This window comes from Oryctolagus cuniculus, chromosome 14 (assembly GCF_964237555.1).
Source record: "Oryctolagus cuniculus chromosome 14, mOryCun1.1, whole genome shotgun sequence".
In the NCBI taxonomy this organism is placed as follows: Eukaryota; Metazoa; Chordata; class Mammalia; order Lagomorpha; family Leporidae; genus Oryctolagus; species Oryctolagus cuniculus.
In genome coordinates this window covers 3,121,970-3,146,004 of record NC_091445.1, presented here as the reverse complement: position 1 = coordinate 3,146,004, position 24,035 = coordinate 3,121,970, and the positions used below count along the sequence as shown (strand labels likewise).

The following is a 24,035-nucleotide window of genomic DNA, read 5'->3' as shown; positions in this document are numbered from 1 at the left end:
TATGGGATGCTGGCACTGCAGGCAGAGGCCTTACGCGCTATGCTCAGTGCCGGCCCGGAACTGACGCTTATTTAATTACATCTTATCCAGATAAAACCCAAGAGTCGAACTATATAAATTATGTCCAGATTTTATAGAATGTGTCATATGGTTCTCAATTGCTAAAAGTTTTAAAGAGATGCTTCTGGTTGTGTTACAAATCCAGAATATCATTTAGCACTTTTACATCCTCTCTGAATATGGTTTTAAGTAGCATCAGTAAATAGAATCTAAATCAAGTTTTTCTTCTTGAATTTCTTTATTCACTTTTACAAGAATAAGTGAAAGAATAATTTTAAGGAATAATGTAACTTTATTCCTAGAAGGCTAACGTTTTTAGGCTGCATATGAAGTTCATTTTCACAAACTGTGTGCCTTTCATGTAATTCTTGAAGAAACCCAACACAGCAGCTAGACTTCCAGATCTGTATTACATAGTTTCTGTAAATCGTAAGTAATCACAGATATAACTCAGCTGGCTGAAAGGTGAGAAAAAGAAACAGTGGTCAGGGCCGGCGCCGCGGCTCACTAGGCTAATCCTCCGCCTTGCGGCGCCAGCACCCCGGGTTCTAGTCCCGGTCGGGGCGCCGGATTCTGTCCCGGTTGCCCCTCTTCCAGGCCAGCTCTCTGCTGTGGCCCGGGAGTGCAGTGGAAGATGGCCCAAGTGCTTGGGCCCTGCACCCCATGGGAGACCAGGAGAAGCACCTGGCTCCTGCCTTCGGATCAGCGCGGTGGCCATTGGAGGGTGAACCAACGGCAAAGGAAGACCTTTCTCTCTGTCTCTCTCTCTCACTGTCCACTCTGCCTGTCAAAAAAAAAAAAAAAGAAAAAGAAAAGAAAAAAGAAACAGTGGTCACAAGCATGTACCATAAGACATTTAAGTAAACCATGGCGGTGAACACAACATACATGATGAAACTCTTTCTGAGCTTGGAATATGTGGTCGTTTGGGACGGTTTTCTGAGAGCGTTGAATAAGCCAAGCAGACGTCGGAAGGCACACGGCAGTCGTCGGAGACTGTTAGTGGAATCTGCATTGATCTTAGACAGCAGTCTGGCAAGGACGGAGAGAAGCAGCTCCCCAGAGGTGCAGATTTAAACGTGTTGGAAACTACTTGCTTTCCGTGGAAACACAAGCAAAGCACTTAGTCATCATTCTCCATAGTGTAAAGTCTTTCAGCTCTGTGCAGGTATTAGTGGTATAGCCGTCTACTGTTTGCATACCCTCAAAAAGGAATGTAGTGGTTGCTCCTGCTGCATTAGCAAGGCCATATTCGCGTTCATTCGTGAAGCATGTCTTGCGAAATCTGTGATGTTTTAGTCTTTGGAATAAAGGTAAAAATGTGCTTAAATCTGTATTTTACCAGACTATTCAAGAATTTGAACCCAACTTTAATGTTTTCATTTCTGATTATTATTCCAAACCAGGTGGGAAGCAGTCATCTGCTTTTAGATGTTGTCAACACCCCTATCCACGTGTCGTATAGCTAGTCACACATTATCCATGAAGTGTTGAAGCACCTGTGAGGGAGGGTGTGGCCGTTCGGGCAGGAATCGCATTTCAGGGTCTAGCTCTTCCGCCGTGTTTGGAGGAAGAAGGCCCCTCCTGTTACCAGCATTGGAATTAAATAGTGGGTGTCAGTTCAGGTTTGGTATAAATGAAACCTCAGTTACTGATCTTGATGACAACTTGCCACAAAGGAAAACCTTCAAAGTCACAGATGACAAAAGGGGATGTTAGATCAAGGGGGACTGTGTTTTTATGGTGAAAATGCCCAAGTCTGTCACTGTTAACAAAAACCAACAGAGCAAATGTCCTGCGGGCAGCGATTCCAGTGGTCATGTTCCTGTAGGTAGAGGGGTCGGTTCCAGTGTCATATTCCTGTAGGTAGAGGGGTTGATTCCAGTGGTCATGTTCCTGTAGGTAGAGGGGTCGGTTCCAGTGTCATATTCCTGTAGGTAGAGGGGTTGATTCCAGTGGTCGTGTTCCTGTAGGTAGAGGGGTCGGTTCCAGTGGTCGTGCTCCTGTAGGTAGAGGGGTTGATTCCAGTGGTCGTGTTCCTGTAGGTAGAGGGGTCAATTCCAGTGGTCGTGTGCCTGTAGGTAGAGGGGTTGATTCCAGTGGTCGTGTTCCTGTAGGTAGAGGGGTCGGTTCCAGCGGCCGTGTTCCTGTAGGTAGAGGGGTCGATTCCAGTGGTTGTGTTCCTGTAGGTAGAGGGGTCGGTTCCAGTGGTCGTGTTCCTGTAGGTAGAGGGGTCGGTTCCAGTGGTCGTGTTCCTGTAGGTAGAGGGGTCGATTCCAGGGGTCGTGTTCCTGTAGGTAGAGGGGTCAATTCCAGTGGTCGTGTTCCTGTAGGTAGAGGGGTCGTTCCAGGGGTCGTGTTCCTGTAGGTAGAGGGGTCAATTCCAGTGGTCGAGTTCCTGTAGGTAGAGGGGTCGGTTCCAGGGGTCGTGTTCCTGTAGGTATAGGGGTTGGTTCCAGTGGCCGTGTTCTGTAGGTAGAGGGGTCGATTCCAGTGGTCGTGTTCCTGTAGGTAGAGGGGTCGATTCCAGTGGCCGTGTTCCTGTAGGTAGAGGGGTCGATTCCAGTGGTCGTGCTCCTGTAGGTAGAGGGGTCGATTCCAGGGGTCGTGTTCCTGTAGGTAGAGGGGTCAATTCCAGTGGTCGTGTTCCTGTAGGTAGAGGGGTCGTTCCAGGGGTCGTGTTCCTGTAGGTAGAGGGGTCAATTCCAGTGGTCGAGTTCCTGTAGGTAGAGGGGTCGGTTCCAGGGGTCGTGTTCCTGTAGGTATAGGGGTTGGTTCCAGTGGCCGTGTTCTGTAGGTAGAGGGGTCGATTCCAGTGGTCGTGTTCCTGTAGGTAGAGGGGTTGATTCCAGCGGCCGTGTTCCTGTAGGTAGAGGGGTCGATTCCAGCGGTCGTGTTCCTGTAGGTAGAGGGGTGGATTCCAGCAGCCGTGTTCCTGTAGGTAGAGGGGTTGATTCCAGTGGTCGTGCTCCTGTAGGTAGAGGGGTCGACTGCTGGAGTGATGTGAAGTTGAAGTGCAGCCAGGCTTCTTTACCTCGCTCAGGAAAGTGGAAAAACAGCACAAGAGCTAGACCTTCGCTTCCATCCCGGCTGACCGGGAAGGCGTAGGGAACAGCCAAGTGGTCAGTAGTGCACTGCCATTGTTGTTGGGCCTGTCCACTGGGCGCTCCCGCTTTCTTGGAGTTCGTGTGCACAACACTCTTGATGGGGCCCTTACTATCAGATGTTACTCACCTAGTACTCTTGACAGAGGCCGTTACTGTCACACGGTACTCACCTAGTACTCTTGATGAGGGCTCTTACTGCCGCACGGCACTCACATAGTACTCTTGGTGGCATGTTACTCACCTAGTACTCTTGATGGGGGCCCTTACTGTTGCGCAGTACTCACCTAGTACTCTTGATGGGGGCCCTTAGTGTTGCATGGTACTCACCTAGTACTCTTGATGGGGGCCCTTAGTGTCGCACAGTACTCACCTAGTACTCTTGATGGGGGCCCTTAGTGTCGCACAGTACTCACCTAGTACTCTTGATGGGGGCCCTTAGTGTCGCACAGTACTCACCTGGTACTCTTGATGGGGGCCCTTAGTGTCGCACAGTACTCACCTAGTACTCTTGATGGGGGCCCTTACTGTTGTGCGGTACTCACCTAGTACTCTTGATGAGGGCTCTTACTGCCGCACGGCACTCACATAGTACTCTTGGTGGCATGTTACTCACCTAGTACTCTTGATGGGGGCCCTTACTGTTGCGCAGTACTCACCTAGTACTCTTGATGGGGGCCCTTAGTGTTGCATGGTACTCACCTAGTACTCTTGATGGGGGCCCCTAGTGTCGCACAGTACTCACCTAGTACTCTTGATGAGGGCCCTTAGTGTTGCACAGTACTCACCTAGTACTCTTGATGGGAGCTCTTACTGTTGCGCGGTACTCACCTAGTACTCTTGATGGCATGGTACTCGCCTAGTACTCTTGATGAGGGCCCTTAGTGTTGCACAGTACTCACCTAGTGCTCTTGATGGGGCCCTTAGTGTCGCACAGTACTCACCTAGTACTCTTTTTTTTTTTTTTTTTTTTTGACAGGCAGAGTGGACAGTGAGAGAGAGAGACAGAGAGAGAAAGGTCTTCCTTTGCCGTTGGTTCACCCTCCAATGGCCGCCGCTGCAGCCGGCGCACCGCACTGATCCGATGGCAGGAGCCAGGATCCAGGTGCTTTTCCTGGTCTCCCATGGGGTGCAGGGCCCAAGCACCTGGGCCATCCTCCACTGCACTCCCTGGCCACAGCAGAGAGCTGGCCTGGAAGAGGGGCAACCGGGACAGAATCCGGCGCCCCGACCGGGACTAGAACCCGGTGTGCCAGCGCTGCAAGGTGGAGGATTAGCCTATTGAGCCACGGCGCCGGCACCTAGTACTCTTGATGGGGGCCCTTAGTGTCGCACAGTACTCACCTAGTACTCTTGATGGGGCCCTTAGTGTCGCACAGTACTCACCTAGTACTCTTGATGGGGCCCTTAGTGTCGCACAGTACTCACCTAGTACTCTTGATGGGGCCCTTAGTGTTGCACAGTACTCACCTGGTACTCTTGATGAGGGCCCTTAGTGTCGCACAGTACTCACCTAGTACTCTTGATGGGGGCCCTTAGTGTTGCACAGTACTCACCTGGTACTCTTGATGGGGCCCTTAGTGTCGCACGGTACTCACCTAGTACTCTTGATGGGGGCCCTTAGTGTCGCACAGTACTCACCTAGTACTCTTGATGGGGGCCCTTAGTGTCGCACGGTACTCACCTAGTACTCTTGATGGGAGCTCTTACTGTTGCACGGTACTCACCTAGTACTCTTGATGGGGCCCTTAGTGTCGCACAGTACTCACCTAGTACTCTTGATGGGGCCCTTAGTGTTGCACAGTACTCACCTGGTACTCTTGATGAGGGCCCTTAGTGTCGCACAGTACTCACCTAGTACTCTTGATGGGGGCCCTTAGTGTTGCACAGTACTCACCTAGTACTCTTGATGGGGGCCCTTAGTGTCGCACAGTACTCACCTAGTACTCTTGATGGGGGCCCTTAGTGTTGCACAGTACTCACCTAGTACTCTTGATGGGGGCCCTTAGTGTTGCACAGTACTCACCTGGTACTCTTGATGAGGGCCCTTAGTGTTGCACAGTACTCACCTAGTACTCTTGATGGGAGCTCTTACTGTTGCACGGTACTCACCTAGTACTCTTGATGGGGCCCTTAGTGTTGCACAGTACTCACCTAGTACTCTTGATGGGGCCCTTAGTGTTGCACAGTACTCACCTAGTACTCTTGATGAGGGCCCTTAGTGTTGCACGGTACTCACCTAGTACTCTTGATGGGGCCCTTAGTGTTGCACAGTACTCACCTAGTACTCTTGATGGGGGCCCTTAGTGTCGCATGGTACTCACCTAGTACTCTTGATGGGAGCTCTTACTGTTGCACGGTACTCACCTAGTACTCTTGATGGGGCCCTTAGTGTTGCACAGTACTCACCTAGTACTCTTGATGGGGCCCTTAGTGTTGCACAGTACTCACCTAGTACTCTTGATGGGGGCCCTTAGTGTCACACGGTACTCACCTAGTACTCTTGATGGGGCCCTTAGTGTCGCACGGTACTCACCTAGTACTCTTGATGGGGGCCCTTAGTGTCGCACAGTACTCACCTAGTACTCTTGATGGGGGCCCTTAGTGTCGCACGGTACTCACCTAGTACTCTTGATGGGAGCTCTTACTGTTGCACGGTACTCACCTAGTACTCTTGATGGGGCCCTTAGTGTCGCACAGTACTCACCTAGTACTCTTGATGGGGCCCTTAGTGTTGCACAGTACTCACCTGGTACTCTTGATGAGGGCCCTTAGTGTCGCACAGTACTCACCTAGTACTCTTGATGGGGGCCCTTAGTGTTGCACAGTACTCACCTAGTACTCTTGATGGGGGCCCTTAGTGTCGCACAGTACTCACCTAGTACTCTTGATGGGGGCCCTTAGTGTTGCACAGTACTCACCTAGTACTCTTGATGGGGGCCCTTAGTGTTGCACAGTACTCACCTGGTACTCTTGATGAGGGCCCTTAGTGTTGCACAGTACTCACCTAGTACTCTTGATGGGAGCTCTTACTGTTGCACGGTACTCACCTAGTACTCTTGATGGGGCCCTTAGTGTTGCACAGTACTCACCTAGTACTCTTGATGGGGCCCTTAGTGTTGCACAGTACTCACCTAGTACTCTTGATGAGGGCCCTTAGTGTTGCACGGTACTCACCTAGTACTCTTGATGGGGCCCTTAGTGTTGCACAGTACTCACCTAGTACTCTTGATGGGGGCCCTTAGTGTCGCATGGTACTCACCTAGTACTCTTGATGGGAGCTCTTACTGTTGCACGGTACTCACCTAGTACTCTTGATGGGGCCCTTAGTGTTGCACAGTACTCACCTAGTACTCTTGATGGGGCCCTTAGTGTTGCACAGTACTCACCTGGTACTCTTGATGAGGGCCCTTAGTGTTGCACAGTGCTCACCTAGTACTCTTGATGGGGGCCCTTAGTGTCGCACAGTACTCACCTAGTACTCTTGATGGGGGCCCTTAGTGTTGCACAGTACTCACCTAGTACTCTTGATGGGGCCCTTAGTGTCGCACAGTACTCACCTAGTACTCTTGATGGGGCCCTTAGTGTTGCACAGTACTCACCTGGTACTCTTGATGGGGGCCCTTAGTGTTGCACAGTACTCACCTAGTACTCTTGATGGGGGCCCTTAGTGTCGCACGGTACTCACCTAGTACTCTTGATGGGAGCTCTTACTGTTGCACGGTACTCACCTAGTACTCTTGATGGGGCCCTTAGTGTTGCACAGTACTCACCTGGTACTCTTGATGAGGGCCCTTAGTGTTGCACGGTACTCACCTAGTACTCTTGATGGGGGCCCTTAGTGTCGCACAGTACTCACCTAGTACTCTTGATGGGGCCCTTAGTGTTGCACAGTGCTCACCTAGTACTCTTGATGAGGGCCCTTAGTGTTGCACAGTACTCACCTAGTACTCTTGATGGGGCCCTTAGTGTCGCACAGTACTCACCTGGTACTCTTGATGAGGGCCCTTAGTGTTGCACAGTACTCACCTAGTACTCTTGATGGGGGCCCTTAGTGTCGCACAGTACTCACCTGGTACTCTTGATGAGGGCCCTTAGTGTCGCACAGTACTCACCTAGTACTCTTGATGGGGCCCTTAGTGTTGCACAGTACTCACCTGGTACTCTTGATGAGGGCCCTTAGTGTTGCACGGTACTCACCTAGTACTCTTGATGAGGGCCCTTAGTGTTGCACAGTGCTCACCTAGTACTCTTGATGAGGGCCCTTAGTGTTGCACAGTACTCACCTAGTACTCTTGATGGGGGCCCTTAGTGTCACACGGTACTCACCTGGTACTCTTGATGGGGGCCCTTAGTGTTGCACAGTACTCACCTGGTACTCTTGATGGGGGCCCTTAGTGTCACACGGTACTCACCTGGTACTCTTGATGGGGGCCCTTAGTGTTGCACAGTACTCACCTGGTACTCTTGATGGGGCCCTTAGTGTCACACGGTACTCACCTAGTACTCTTGATGGGGCCCTTAGTGTCGCACAGTACTCACCTGGTACTCTTGATGAGGGCCCTTAGTGTTGCACAGTACTCACCTAGTACTCTTGATGGGAGCTCTTACTGTTGCACGGTACTCACCTAGTACTCTTGATGGGGCCCTTAGTGTTGCACAGTACTCACCTAGTACTCTTGATGGGGCCCTTAGTGTTGCACAGTACTCACCTAGTACTCTTGATGAGGGCCCTTAGTGTTGCACGGTACTCACCTAGTACTCTTGATGGGGCCCTTAGTGTTGCACAGTACTCACCTAGTACTCTTGATGGGGGCCCTTAGTGTCGCATGGTACTCACCTAGTACTCTTGATGGGAGCTCTTACTGTTGCACGGTACTCACCTAGTACTCTTGATGGGGCCCTTAGTGTTGCACAGTACTCACCTAGTACTCTTGATGGGGCCCTTAGTGTTGCACAGTACTCACCTGGTACTCTTGATGAGGGCCCTTAGTGTTGCACAGTGCTCACCTAGTACTCTTGATGGGGGCCCTTAGTGTTGCACAGTACTCACCTAGTACTCTTGATGGGGGCCCTTAGTGTTGCACAGTACTCACCTAGTACTCTTGATGGGGCCCTTAGTGTCACACAGTACTCACCTAGTACTCTTGATGGGGCCCTTAGTGTTGCACAGTACTCACCTGGTACTCTTGATGGGGGCCCTTAGTGTCGCACAGTACTCACCTAGTACTCTTGATGGGGCCCTTAGTGTTGCACAGTGCTCACCTAGTACTCTTGATGAGGGCCCTTAGTGTTGCACAGTACTCACCTAGTACTCTTGATGGGGCCCTTAGTGTCGCACAGTACTCACCTGGTACTCTTGATGAGGGCCCTTAGTGTTGCACAGTACTCACCTAGTACTCTTGATGGGGGCCCTTAGTGTCGCACAGTACTCACCTAGTACTCTTGATGGGGGCCCTTAGTGTCGCACAGTACTCACCTAGTACTCTTGATGGGGCCCTTAGTGTTGCACAGTACTCACCTGGTACTCTTGATGAGGGCCCTTAGTGTTGCACGGTACTCACCTAGTACTCTTGATGAGGGCCCTTAGTGTTGCACAGTGCTCACCTAGTACTCTTGATGAGGGCCCTTAGTGTTGCACAGTACTCACCTAGTACTCTTGATGGGGGCCCTTAGTGTCACACGGTACTCACCTGGTACTCTTGATGGGGGCCCTTAGTGTTGCACAGTACTCACCTGGTACTCTTGATGGGGGCCCTTAGTGTCACACGGTACTCACCTGGTACTCTTGATGGGGGCCCTTAGTGTTGCACAGTACTCACCTGGTACTCTTGATGGGGCCCTTAGTGTCACACGGTACTCACCTAGTACTCTTGATGGGGCCCTTAGTGTCGCACAGTACTCACCTGGTACTCTTGATGGGGCCCTTAGTGTTGCACAGTACTCACCTGGTACTCTTGATGGGGCCCTTAGTGTCACACGGTACTCACCTAGTACTCTTGATGGGGCCCTTAGTGTCGCACAGTACTCACCTGGTACTCTTGATGGGGCCCTTAGTGTTGCACGGTGCTCACGTGGCTTGTATGTGCATTAAATACAGGAGGTTGGTGTTGATTCTTCTGCCTCTAACAGGCAGTAATAGAAACACATAAAAATTTGTGCTGTTACTCAGTTATTCAAGTAATTTCAAGGTATGTCCTTTGGTTCTGGCTGCCTCTTCAAAAACAAAATTTCAACTGAAATGCTTAAAATTCTCTAATTCTACATATCAAAGAAGTGACTAATCCTCGATTCCTGCTGGGTTCTAAAGGTGGTAAGTGTTCCTGACAGGACACTGGGAAACGCCTTACTGTGGAATTGTCCGCTTATTTGCACCCGGTTTTAGCTGTAGCAAAATCTCTGTTAATGCCATCTTTCCAATTTTTCCTCTGTCTAGAGTGATTTATCTAAATGTTTTTCCTCAGCAGTGCTAAACATTTTTTCAGTATTTTGTGCTTAACCATCTTTAGGGTAAATTTTCCTTATGTGACCTACTTTGTAAGGAAACAGGTATTTTAGCCTCTAAAACTAAGCCAGATTATAGATAAAAATACTCATTTCTGTCCTGAATGGTTTACAATGATTATGCTGTTACTTGGTAAATAAAAGGACAGGCTTGAAATTAAGTGACCTGACTGTTTCAGAAGATAGATGTGTAGTCAAAACCCACTTTTTCACCTGATAAGTATGACTAGTTTCATAAATGCATCTTTCCAGTTGGATTTTCTAGCACCATTCTGTGAATAAATTTCCAAAGAAAACTTTCTCAGGGTCAGAATTTTAAAAATGGACATCAACAAGTATTCATTTATAGGAATATAAAACATAATTTACAGTGTCGACTTGGATCAGTTATCTCTTCTCATGAACCAGCAGTCTGAATAGCATTTTACTCCCTTCCCTTAGCTTGGTCCTCCCCTTCCAAGTGATCTGATTCAGGGAGGACTGATTTACGTTAAAATATATAAAGTATCTGTGCAGTAGTTTGAGCCCTTCACAGTATTCTCGAGCAGGAAGTTGGTACCCACATCTTCCACCTTTGAGAAAATATTTGGCTGCTTGCAGTTTCAGAGGGGCGAGCCTCTGGCACGGTGGTGAAGTCATAGCTTGGGACATCTGCCTCCCGAGTGCCTGGTTCAGGCCCCACCTCTGCTTCCCTGTTCTAGCTTCCTGCTAGCACGCACCCTGCGAGGAAAACAAGTGGTGGCTGAAGTGTTTGGGTTTCCCTCACACACGTGGAAGACCCTGGCTTCGGCCTGGCATGGCCCTGACTGCTGGCATTTGGGAAATGAACCAAAAGGTGGAACATTGCATCTGTTTGTCCCAGCCTTTTAGATAAAACGTAAATAAAAGTTTAAACCTGTTTTTTCAAAGGAGGTCTCTTGAGAATGTAAAGTGGAAGTGAAATTCGGGCTTCCCGTGGCCCTTCATCCTTTAACGTACATTCCTGAACCCTGGCTTCGTTAGGGCGCGTGGCAGAGACCACAGAAGGTGCCGAGCCAGGAACGCAGTCTGCAGAGATGAGCAGGTGTTGGGGATGGAACTGTCTCCAGTGACTGCTGCCCGTCAGCTCAGGGAGAGACTCTGACTTGTAGGAGCATGGTTGTGAGCCAGGGCGTTCGTTGGTGGGGGCCGTGTATGGGTGTCTCCATTTTAGCTAACAAAGATGGAGGTAAAGCTAGCCGGCTTTGTTTCTCTTTTTTAAAGATTTATTTATTTATTGGAGAGGCAGAGTTAGAGACAGGGAGAGACAGAGAGAGAGGTCTTCCATCCACTCGTTAACTCCCCAAATGGCCACAAGGGCTGGAGTTGTGCCAGGCTGAAGCCAGGAACCGGGAGCTGCTTTTGGGCCTCCCACGTGGGTGCAGGGGCCCAAGCACTTGGGCCATCTTCCTCTGCTGCTTTCCCAGGCACATTAGCAGGGAACTGGGTCGGAAGTGGAGCAGCAGGGACTCAAACCTGTGCCCATGTGGGATACTGGTGCTGCAGACAGGGGCTTCGTCTGTGCCGCGTGGGCAGGATGCTTCTCTGAGGTGCACATCCCATCATCAGGATGGGAGTTGAGCTGCCTCCCGCTCCAGCCTCACGGTCAGAAATCATCATACCACTTTGAAAATAGCTTCTGTCTCCTTATCTCCTCACTGCTTCATTAACGCACTGAAGTCATTCCAAGATAGGCAGGCTTGACAGCTACGGTGTCGGTCCAGATGCCCACATCCCACCTTGGAGTGCCTGGTTTGGTACCAGACTCAGACCGTGGACTCCAGCTTCCTGCGATGGGGGCTCTACTAGTGGTCTCCTGACCCCCACATGGGAGAACTGGAATGAGCTCCTGTGCTGGCCCAGCCTGGGCTGTCACGGGCATATGGAGAGTGAACAAGTGGAAGGCAGTGTGCATGCACTCTCTCCAAGTTTAAGAAAACAAAATTAAAAATATTACTCTGAGAGTTATGCCAAAGGTTTAAATCTGTTAGAAAAAGTACCTGAGGATAACAGCGTAAATCATCGCGTGTGTGTCTGATGTGAATGGAATGTAAATTTTATCTAATCCAGTTACTTACATGACTAATCCAAAATAACCCTTTAAATATTTGAATTTAAGCATTTTATCGTTTTCGTAACTCACTGGAGCTTCTTGCTTGTGTGTGTAGGGAAGGTGGGCGTCTGTAACAGACTTTCTCCTGTGCAGGCTGCCGACTTCTCGGTATTGCTCTGTGTAGATGGTCGTTACCTGTCCTGATCTTACAGGTGGGGAAGCAGAGACCTAGTGCGGTTAGACAGCTTGTCACTGACGGGGGGCTGCGGTCAGAACGAAGCACCTGCTTTGCCTGCTTTTCCCACAGATGGTCCTTGCTTAATGTATATGCTTAACAAAGTTCTTCCCAACTCAAATATGTGTAGGCTGGTAAAGGGATATATTAGGCATTTTGAAATAATTTGTTCCACGTTAATTTTATAACTCAGAAAAGTTTGGCTTGATCAGATCTAAGTAGAAGTCCATATTTTGTCTGAGACTTTGATTACTTATATATGTGTATTTCAGTATTGTCTTTGCCAAAAGAAATTTTTTTAAAGATTTATTTATTTCAAAGAGTTATAGAATAGGGAGAGGGAAAGAGAGAGAGATCTTCCATCTGTTGGTTCACTCTCCAGATGGCTACAGTGGCCAACACTAGCCAGGCTGAAGTCAGGACCTTATTCCAGGTGTCCTGTGTGAGTGACAGGGACCCAAGTACCTGGCCCATCTTCTGCTGCTTTTCCCAGGCCATTCTCAGGGACTGAATTGAAAGTGGGGCATCTGGGACATGAACTGGCCACCCCATGGGATGCTGGCATTGCAGATGGCAGCTTTAAACACTCTACCACATACTGGTCCCAAAAGAAACATTTTAATTCCATTTTCCACACTTTCTGAAGTTCTGTTATATAAGACACACCGTTATTTTGCATACTGCCAAGACAAAGTATTGTCAATTAAACTTGACTATAATAGCTCTTTTAGACTTTAAAATTTAGGTGTCGGTTTTAAGGTTACTTTTGTACATGTTTGATTTATGTAAAACAAGTAGTTTCAGATATTCCTATAACTTCATCTTCAGAGTCTCTCCTGATTCAGTTTTGGAATCTAAAATTGATGGCCAAATCTTTTACTCCTATATTATCTTTTGTGCCATCAACAACAGTGGTACAGTGTTTCTTTAAGAACACCTCTGCTCTTGTCTGATTTTCTTCTCAGCCAATGTTTATTAAAAGCTTTAGCACTTAAATTCATTTCAGTTCTAAGCACCATGTGCCCCAGAATATGACCGAGTGAGTTCCAGTTCACGCAGAGCCTGCCTTCAAAGCTCTATCAGCCAGCAGATGTCTTCATCGGGTCAGCCAAGCCATCCGTTTCTGTGCTGTGTGTCAGTCCACATATGCCAGGCTGTGTGCAAAGATGATGGATTATGTGGCAGGGAGACAGCGACATCTGAGATGGAAAATAAGACTTGCAGATTATCGAGGCTTACATTAAAAAAAAATAAATAAACAACACAGGTCAGAGGAGGCGGTGCTCAGAAGCAGGTGCCAGTGGAGAACTGCAGAACAGAACATGCTGAACGGGGGAAAGCGGAACCCAGGAGTCACCTGGAGAGTGCATTAATGAGTGCCAAAATGCAGTAAGCCGTCAGAGGCATCCTGTGGAGCAGGTAGGCGAGTTGGGGCTTTGCGTTACACCTCCTAGGAGACAAAGTCCACGGGACTGGGTTGTGGTGCCATTGGCATCCAGCGTCATAGCAGGGTTCAAGTCCCTGCTGCACTGCTTCCAATCCAGCTCCCTGCTACCGTCCCCGGGAAGGTAGCAGAAAATGCCCCAAGTGCTTGGACCCTGCGTGGGGTTTCTGGCTCCTGGCTTTGTTCTCAAAGCCCTGTCTCAGCCATTTAGGGAGAGAACCAGCAGATGGAAGATCTCCTTATGTCTTTCACTCTGCCTTTCAAATAAATAAAATGTTTAAAAAAAATCCTTTTGTATTCTACGTTGTTTGACAAGGCAGAAACCCACACTTACAGTCCTTTTACCAATATGTGTTATTTATAAACAATGAAAGGTTACTCTGTCTATTCAGTAGGGATTTCTTTACTTTCTTTTTTAATTGACTATTTATTTGAAACACAAAGCAACCGAGGAAGAGGAAGAAGAGACAGTGATATCTTCCCCCCTCTGGTTCACTACTCAGACAGCTGCAAAGCCAGCTTTGGGGTAGGCTGTGGCCAGAAACCTGCAACTGCAACTTGGTCTCCCACGTAGCTGGAGGTAGCCCACGCCTTCGGGCCGTCACTGCTGTGTTCCCAGAGGTATTGGTAGGCAGCTGTGTCAGAAGGGGGATAAGCCAATCCCCGGAAGAGAAATACCTTATGTTTTCCCTGATCTGTGGTTAACTAACAGAGCACCGAAAATGTGATGCCTAGGAGTGAATTTGACATTTTGAGCTTCGATGATTGTTCACAGCCCTGAACACTGTTTTTTTTTTTTTTTTTTTTTTTTCCTTGTGGATATTTGTTGACCTCTTTAGTTAGTGCAGGGTTAATTTTTTTTAAAATTAAGGATTTATTTATTTGAAAGGCAGAGTTACAGAGAGGCAAAGACAGAGAGAGAGAAGAGAGATCTTCCGTCGACTGGCTCGCTCCCTGGATGGCTGCAAACTGAAGCTGGGCCGATGCAAAACCAGGAGCTTCTTCCGGGTCTCTCATGCGGGTGCAGGGACCCAAGGACTTGGGCCATCTTCCACTGCTTTCCCAGGTCGCAGCAGAGAGCCGGATCGAAGTGCAGCAGCTGGGACTGGAACTGGTGCCCATATGGGATGCTGGTGCTGCAAGTGGCAGTTTGACCTACTCTGCCACAGCGCCAGCCCTGTAGGGCTAATCTTACGAGTTTAAAGCTGATCATCCTAAAAATTAAGAGAGGTATCAGGAGAGGAAAGAGGAAGAAGAAGGGTTAGAGCATGGCCGGGAGGGGGTGGGAGTTCACTGTGCTCCTAAACCTGTATACGTGAAACACAGGAACTTGGTGTACCTTAAATGAAATTAAAAAAGACAGCTGGCACTGCAGCTGGCAGCCCAGTAAGGGAAGCTGCCTTTGCCAGCAGTGCCTTACCATCCCTGGGCCACAGCACTGGCTTTGGGACTTCCTTCCTTTACAGGGATAATTTAAACTTTAAGAAACAACAGTTCAGACCGTAAACTGTAGAAGATACTGGTAGACCCTAAGTAGAGCTAGTGTGGACCAACATGCTGATATGAAAGCACGTAGCCCAGAAAGTGGCCCAGCAGTGGGTGTGAGTCAGAGTTGATGGTTTCTGTGTCACAGTTAAGTGAGGAGACAGTTTGGGCCAGTGCTGTGGTGTACTGGGTAAAGCCGCTGCCTGCAGGGCCGGCACCCTTGTGAGCGCCGGTTCACGTCCTGGCTGCTCCGCTTCTTTTTTTTTTTTTTTTTTTTTTTTTGACAGGCAGAGTGGATAGTGAGAGAGGGAGACAGAGAGAAAGGTCTTCCTTTTGCTGTTGGTTCACCCTACAGTGGTCGCCACGGCTTGGCGCGCCACGGCTTGGCGCGCTACGGCCGGCGCACCGCGCTGATCCGAAGGCAGGAGCCAGGTGCTTCTCCTGGTCTCCCATGTGGGTGCAGGGCCCAAGCACTTGGGCCATCCTCCACTGCACTCCCGGGCCACAGCAGAGAGCTGGCCTGGAAGAGGGGCAACCGGGACAGAACCCGGCGCCCCAACCGGGACTAGAACCCGGTGTGCCAGTGCCGCAAGGCGGAGGATTAGCCTAGTGAGCCGCGGCGCTGGCCTACTCCACTTCTGATCCAACTCTCTGCTATGGCCTGGGAAAGCAGTAGAAGATGGCCCAAGTCCGTGGGCCCTTGCACCCTCATGGGAGACCTGGAAGAAGCTCCTGGCTTCTGGCTTCTGATCAGCTCAGTTCTGGCCGTTGTGGTCATTTGGGGAGCGAATCAGTGAAATGGAAGACCTCTCTGCCTCTCCTTCTCTCCCTTGTAACTCTTTGAAATAAATAAATTTTTTTTAAAAAAGATGTATTATAAAATAAAAGTGAGGAGACAGTCTCACAGGCAGGTCCCCAAGACAGAGCCTCACTGTGGAGTGCTTTCACAGTCAAAGATCGACCTCACCGCATTACAGAGTAATGCTGAGAACAAAAGCCTGCCCAACCTATTTTTAAATCCTCTTTACAAAGATTATCTGAATATTTTCCGTTAATTCTATATAATTAACATGGTTAGAAAGTGCGTGCAAAGCGTTGTAAAGACTGATGATGGCTCCTGGCCCGGAGGCCCGGAGGGAGGCGGCTTCCGCTCCCAACGCGGCCATTCGCTCTCAGGCTAAGCAAGTGCACTGCCCGTGTGTTAGTCTCTGGCTTTGTTTTGCAGTTCTTTGAAGTATAATCTTTTTTTTTCTTTCTTGATTTTACATGACTAACTTAGTGAAGTTTAATCGTTGCTCATAAACTTTGATCTTAGATAAAGGAAAACTGTAAAATTCCAGTTTCAGGAACCTTTCAAATCATGTGTTGGGGGTGTTTTGAATTCTCTGTGGATTCGAGGCCAACAGGAAGCCAGCTGGTCCTTTTTGAAGGAAAACTTGACTGGACAGAAGAACCTTCTCGCCCTCCTCCTGGCGTTCAGCAATGAGATCACACTGGTCTCTCAGTCTCTGTGAATCCCTGCTGTCTCCAAGCAAACCATTTAGTGATTTCTCTGTGAACAGTCGGCTTGAGGTAAAACTAAGCCTATATAAAAAGGAACCAAACTGACGGAGAACCCCAACATTTATTAGGATTCCTGACGTGTGTGATGCTGACTTACAGTCTGGGTATCAGAAGTAATCCCAAGGCATTGATGACTGTTGGAGATCCTGGGGCCGGAAGCTGCTATCCTGAGCTGAAGATGAAGATGAAGAGGGACACTTGGCTCCTCACAGTGTGTGAGGTGTTAGTGTGTGCTTGCGTGTGTGTGTTTACGGACGGAGCACAGTTCCTTCAGGATACTCTTTGTAAGCTAAAATGATATAAACAGGTAGGGTATTCTAGTAGGAACATTTCTGTACTCGATGGTGAGAGGAATATAAGAAGCTTCTGAGAAAACAGTGAAAACGTATTTATGTAAAAAAAAAAAAAAACAAAAAAAAAAACACAAACCATGTTCTTTCCCAAGTGTTCTTCACATTGTGTTCCAGAAAGACAGTTCCTGAAAAGAGAGCTTATAAAGTAGAGGAAGCAAGAATGCTCTCTAAAAGATTCAGATTTACCAACAAAGATAAAAGCTTGGTTCGTACTGCAAACATAGCTTCAACAGCACACATTGACGTACCTTGAGTCTAACCTGAGAAAACGCAGAAACAAAGCCCTGCGTGGCGCTGCTGTCCTGCCGCCCTCATTCCAGGGCTGCCAGGTCTCGGGTGGGCTCTGGGGGCTCGGCAGAGTGCGGAAGATGAGTGAGGGTCCATCGGATGGTCCGTGGCCTGCCCACTTTCACTACTTAGTGCATTAGGGACTCCATACAGGTTCATGGAAGTGAAGTGGACACGTTTTTGTGGTGTGTCAGGACTTGGCACTCAGCTGCTGTTTATCCTGTTACGGAGGTTTTGCTTCTGCCTCGACCCACTCTGTGTCTCGGTGTCCCTTCCTTTCTGCTTGCCTGCTTCTGTAACCCCTTGGCCCATCTACTGCTCCCACCCCTCTGAGTAGCCAGTTTCCTGTCCTCCTCCTCTTTGCTGTCTTATCTGGGGCTCAGCGTTCTGCTTCCTGCCCACCCAGGCTCTTCTCGGGCCAAGAAATACAGACTTGGATGGACGGGCTCACAGAAGGCTTTCTGCCTGGCTTTCCGGTCTGCTGCTGTTGTGAGCATCTGGGAGTGCTCATAAGGCTTCCTGTTGCTGTTCTTTGGAGGTTGTAATTTATTAAAAGCTGAACTGTGGTTTACATCGCAGCGAGATCTCTCTCGAGTGCGCAGCTCTGAGTTTTGGCAAATGCGGAGGAGAGAGGAGTGCAGGCACTCGCACGTGCGCTCGTGTTCTCGGCCGGACAGCCCCTCTCCTCAGCCCAGACAACCCTCTGGTGACCACTGATCAGTTTCTGTCTCTGCAGCTTTACTTTTCCCAAAATGTCACAGAAATGGAACCATACAGTGTGCAGTATGATTTTTAGTTGTGTTAAAATACACTTTCAAAGTCTTCTAGATTAACCATTTTTAAATGTTCAGTAGTATTAAGTACATTCACATTGTCGTGGAATCAATCTCTCAAACTATTGCAAAACTAAACCATGGACCCCTTTGAAAAACAAGTCCCAGGGCCGGCGCTGTGACTTAGTGGGTAAAGCCCCTGCCTTCAGTGCCAGCATCCCGTACGGGCTCTGGTTCAAGTCCTGACGTCTCCACTTCTGATCCAGCTCTCTGCTGTGGCTTGGAAAAGCAGTAGGAGATGGCCCAAGTCCTTGGGCCACTAACCCCGCATGGGAGACCTTGGAGGAACCTCTAGGCTCCCGGCTTCAGATTGGCTCTTGAGGCCATCTGGGGAGTGAATCAGCAATGGAAGACCCCTCTCTGTCTCTCTGCCTCTGCCTCTCAAATAAATCTTTAAAACAAACAAACAAACAAACAAAAACGAAAACCAGATCCCCATTCCTGCAGGCCCAGCCCCTGGCAGCCACCCTTCTGCTTGGTGGCCCTGTGGATCTGACCACTCTGGGTGTCCCATGTAAGTGAAATTCCACAGTACTTGTCTCTTTGAAACTAATTTATCCTGCTTAGTGTAATGTCTCAGGGTTCATGCACGTTGAGGCATGAATTTCCTCCCGTTTTTAGGCTACTATTCGTTTCATGTTTGTATATGCCAGATTTTGTTTATTCAGATGTCTGTTGATGGACGCTTGGATTGCGCTTACATTTTGGCTTTTGTGAGTAGTGCTGCATGGCCGTAGATGTTCTCCATCTCCTCGAGGCTCTGCTGTCACTTCCTCTGGGTGTGTACCAACAAGTGGAGTGGCTGGATCACATGGTAGCGATCTTTCTAGTTCTTGAGGAACTGCCGTCCTGTCTTCCACAGTCCCGCACGTGCCTTGCTACCAGCAGTGCACAACGTTCAGTTTTGAATGTTGCTCATTCTGATGTGTGTGAGGTAGCATCATTGTGGTACTGATTTGTATCTTCCTGGCGATCAGTGATTCTGAGCACCAACTTCTTTTGGGTGTTTGCATATCTTCCGTGGAGAAATGCCTGTTCAAGCCCTTTACCCAAGTTTTTGATCATTGTTCTCGCTGAGTTGTAGGAGTCTGCTTCCCGTATCAGATAAATTATTTGAGAATATTTTCTTCCATTTGGTGGGTTGCCTTTTCACTGTACTGCTTGTGTCCTTTAACTCAGAAGTTTTAAAGTTTTATGTAGTTAATTCATCTGGTTTTCCTTTCTCTTGCCTATGCTTTTAGTGTCATATCCAAGAGATTTTTGCACATTCAGTGTGACGAAGCTGATTCCCTGTGTTTTCTTCTGTGGTTTTATAGTTTTAGCTCTTACAGTTAGACCTTTGGTCCATTTTGAGTTAATTTTCTTTTATGTTGTAAGGTAAGGACCCAGCTTAAGTTTCTTGCATCTGAATATCCAGCTTCCCCAACATCATTTTTTAAAAAACATTTTATTTATTTGAGAGGTAGAGTTACAGACACAGAGGGACAAAGAGAAAGGTCTTCACTCCCCAGATGGCTGTAATGGCCGGAGCTGAGCGGATGTGCAGCCAGGAGCTTCTCTGTGTCTGCCATGCAGGTGCAGAAACTCCAGCACTTGGGCCATCTTCCACTGCTTTCCCAGGCACATAGCAGGGAGCTGGATTGGAAGTGGAGTTACAGTCAGAGGGAGAGACCGAGGAAGATCTGTCCCTGGTTCACTCCCCAAATGGCCGCAACAGCCAGAGCTTTGCCTATCTGAAGCCAAGAGCCAGGAGCTTCTTCCAGGTCTCCCACACACGCAGTTACAGGGGACCAAACACTTAGGCCATCTTTCACTGCTTTCTCAGGCCATAGCAGAGAGCTGGAAAGGAAGTGGAGCAGCCGGGACTAACACCGGTGCCCATATGGGACGCCTTAGGCCGAGGCTTAGCCTGCTATACCACAACGCTGGCCCCTCCAGCATCATTTGTTAAAAAGACTGTCCTTTCTCCATTATGTAGTCTTGGAACCCTTATTGAAAATCAGTTGGCCATATATGTGAGAGTTTATTTCTGAATTCTCTGTAATGTTGGTCTGTAATGTTGTTTTGATTACTGTAGCTTTGTATCATATTTTGAAATCAAAGTATGAGTACTCCAACTTTATTCTTCTTCAAGATTACTGATCTATGAAAGACAGAGATGGAGATCTTATATCCATTAAGGTCATTCCCCAAATGGTCTTCATAGCCAGGTCTGGGCCAAGCTGACGCTAGGAGCCAGGGACTGCATCCGAGTCTCCCACGTGGGTGGCAGGGGCCCCAGTACTTGGGCCGTTGGTCTCTGCCTTCCCAGGCACGTTATCAGGAGGCTGAATCAGCAGAATAGCCGAACTCAGGCTAGCCCTCGGACAGAGGTGAGATGCTCTCACAGGGGTGCCACTGTCACATGCGGCGGTTTACCCCGCTGTGCCACATGCTAGCGACATGGGGTGGGTTTTTATTTATTTCTGCAAGAAATATAATTGAGATTCTGGTAGGAGTTACAGTAAGTGTGCAGATGCTCTGGACAGTATTGACATCTTCACAATACAAAGTCTTCCAGGCCAGGGCTGTGGGATATCTTCCCACTGTTTTGTGTTTCTTTACTTTCTTACTGCAGTGTTTTTTTGTTTTTTGTTTTTTTTTATTTTTATTTTTTAGCATACAGGTCTTTCACTTCCTTGGTTAAGTTTACTCCTAAGTGTTTTGTCCTGTTTGATGCTACTGTGGATGGAATTGTCCATTTAATTTCCTTTTAGGTTGTCCATTGTTCATCCGTGTATTCAGCTGGCCCTTGTAGTAATGATTTTGTGTGTGGCAGCTCTGCTGAACTCACCTGGTTCCAACAGTTTTCTTGTAGGTGCTTCAGGGTTGTCTAGTATAAACCACGTCATCCACAGATAGAGAGAACTGTTACCTCTTTCTTTCCAAGTTGCATGTCTTTTATTTCTCTTTCTTATCTAACTGATCTGGCTAACAATTTTAATACCATGTTGAGTCTGAAGTGGCTACAGCACGCCATCCTTGTCTTGTTCCTAACCCAAGGGGAAGGCTTGCAGTCTTTTACCACAAGTCTGTTAGTGTGGGCTTTTTACGTGTGATTTTTATTGTGTGGGGTTTCCTTTGGTGCCTAGTTGATTGAGTATTCTCATCAGGAAAGAGCATTGAACTTTTGTCAAATGCTGATCTCTTTTTCCCCCTTCATTCTGTTTATATGCTATATCACAGTGATTTAAAGTTTTTTAAAAGTTTTTTGAGAGGCAGAGCACACGCACACACACGCACACACACACACGCACACACACAGCCCTCCTATCTGCTGGCTCACTCCTAAATGTCTGTAATAGCCCTGGACTGGGCCACAGGCCAAAACCAGGAGCCAGTAACCCAATCCAGGTCTCCCATGTGTGTGGCAGGAATCCACTAACTTTTTTTTTAAAAAAAGATTTATTTATTTATTTGAAAGGCAGAGTTACAGAGAGGCAGAGAGAGAGAGAGAGGTCTTCCCTCTGCTGGTTCACTACCTAGCTGGCCTCAATGACCAGAGCCAGGCTGATCCAAAACCAGGAGCCTTCTCTGGGTCTTCCACATGGGTGCAGGGGCCCAAGGACCTGGGCCATCTTCTACTACCTTCCCAGGCCACAGCAGAGAGCGGGATGGGAAGTGGAGCAGCCGGGACTTGAACCAGCACCCACGTGGGATGCCGGCACTGCAGGTGATGGCCTCACCCACTGTACCCCAGCGCTGGCCCCCCAAGGGCCATCTTAACAGCTGTATGGAACACCTGCCCCATATTGATTTTTATGTGCTGACCCATCCTTACATTCCAGCATCTAATTTTTTAAAATAGTAAAACCACATAACGCCTGTTAAAATACAAAACCTCAAAGAAGTTTTTGACATTGTGAAGTTCCTTTCACCAATTTAAAGTGATCTAAGATTTTGGTGTTACATCTAAAAATCTGCCTAACTAAAGATCACAAAATTTTTTTGTATTTTTTTTTCTTGAAGTTCTGTGGTTTCATATTTTGTAGGAATTTCATATTTTTTGTTAATCTGTATAGGATATGAGATACAGGTTAGCATTTTTTATAGGTCATCCAGTTGCTGCAGCACTATTTCACCTTATATTGGAAGGAAGTGTCCTTTGTGCAGAATTGTGGTTGAGTTTACTCTCAGCATTGTGGCTCCATCGTCTCCTGGATTGCACATTTTGTGGGGACAAGCTCACTGTAGTTGTAGGTGTTTTTAGACTTTCTGGATCTGTAGTTCGATGGTTTTTGTTACTTGATCTGTTTTCAGGGTCACTGTGCAGCTGTGTCGGGGTCATGGACTCTGTCAGCGTCGTTCTCCATCTGTTACCTGTTTGTGGCCAGAATGTTCATTGTACTCCTCCTTGTAGTTCCCACTGCTCTACTGGAATCCATTCTTCCCAGGACAGTGTCCTGGTTTTCCAGGAAGACTTTTAACAAAATAGCCAGCATCGATGAGTAGGAGTTTGTGCATTGCTGTCTCTCTTAACAATGAGGAGTTTCTCTCCTTGCTTTTTAGTATATCATAAAGATTTTGTTGTTGTTGTTGGGGCCTGTGTTGTGGCAGAGTTGTTTTTTTTAAAAGGATTTATTTGTTTTACTTGAAAGTCAGAGTTACACAGAGAGAGAAGGAGAGGCAGAGAGCTGGAGCTGCACCAGTCTGAAGCCAGGAGCCAGGGGCTTCTTCCGGGTCTCCTACGCAGGTGCAGGGGCCCAGGGACTTGAACCATCTTCCACTGCTTTCCCAGGCCATAGCAGAGAGCTGCATTGGAAGTGGAGCAGCCGGGATTTGAACCGTCACCCATACGTGATGCCAGCACTGCAGGCGGCGGCCCCACCCACTATGCCACATCGCCGGTCCCAGCATGGTGTGTTAGAAAGCTGCTGCCTGTGATGCTAGCATCCCCTATGAGCACTAGTTTGAGTCCAGGCTACTCCACTTTATTTTTTTTTAATATTTTACTTATTTATTTGAGGGACAGAGTTACAGAGAGAAAGGTGTCTTCCATCATATGGTTCAGTCCCCAAATGGCTGCAGTGGGCCAGAGCTGGGCCGATCCGAAGCCAGGAGCCAGGAGCTTCTTCCAAGTCTCCCACGTGGGTGCAGGGGCAGAAGCACTTGGGCCATCCTCTTCTGCTTTCCCAGGCTGTTGGCAGGGAACAAAGACTCGAACTGGCACCTACATGGGATGCTGGTGCTGCAGATGGAGGCTTAACCTACTATGTCACAGCACTGGCCCTTGTACATGTCTCTTCGAGACTTACTTTTAATGTCTTCCATCCGTGGCTCATAGAGTTTATGGATGCGGAACCCATGCATATGAAGAGCTGGTTTTGTTTCCTCTGGGAAGTGGTTATGACTCTTCTGCTGGGTTGTAGCTTAGTTAAATCATTCTTAGGAGTTGAACAGAGTTTGGGTTCCATTTTTGCTTTCCTCACCTTTAATCAGAACAAATCAAGCACGACGTGGTGCTAGAATTGGGGCTGCTTTGCTGAGCTTTGGTCTTTCGAGTGCTTGTGCCTCGGAGGAGGTTCTCACCATACTCTTCACCCTCCCACCGTGGTAAAGGGCAGGGTGGGATTCTCTGTTCTCCTTGAGCAGTCTTGGGTAGGCCATGGCTCCCAGGGTCTCAGAGTTGAGGCTGGCGCAGTGGCCCTGTCCCCTCCCAGTACCAGGCAAGTTCAGCTTTGTGCATTTGAGGGCTTTGTGCAAGAGTCCCCTGCCCCTCTCCCAGAGTCCCAGAGTTCTGTTCTCTCTGCCCAAGCCACAGGGTGTCTGCCTGTGTCTGTGAAAGTGGAGGTGTTACAGCCGGGGGCAGGCCCCTTCTCCCAGTAGCTCGGGCTTTTGCTACGTGGACAAAAAGAATCCTGGCCAGGCTTCTTGGCCTTCACACAGCATCGGCCTCTCCCCGGTACAGGACCCCCCTGTAGTCTTAATGCCTACGGTCTTTCTCCTGGCCACTTGGCAGAAGTCTGTGGTAAAGAACCTGCAAGAAGCTGCAGACTCCCCTGTGTCTGCGGCACCCAGGGATCTGAGACACATTTTGGATGACCATCCGCCTCACC

The 24,035-nt window shown here is 48.5% G+C and overlaps 1 protein-coding gene across 3 annotated transcripts in view; it reads left to right on the top strand.

Moving 5' to 3' along the window:
• HOMER1 (homer scaffold protein 1) overlaps positions 1–24,035 on the top strand; it is a 157,501-nt gene that overhangs the window by 119,047 nt on the left and 14,419 nt on the right. The gene's annotated exons all lie outside the window — the stretch shown is intronic.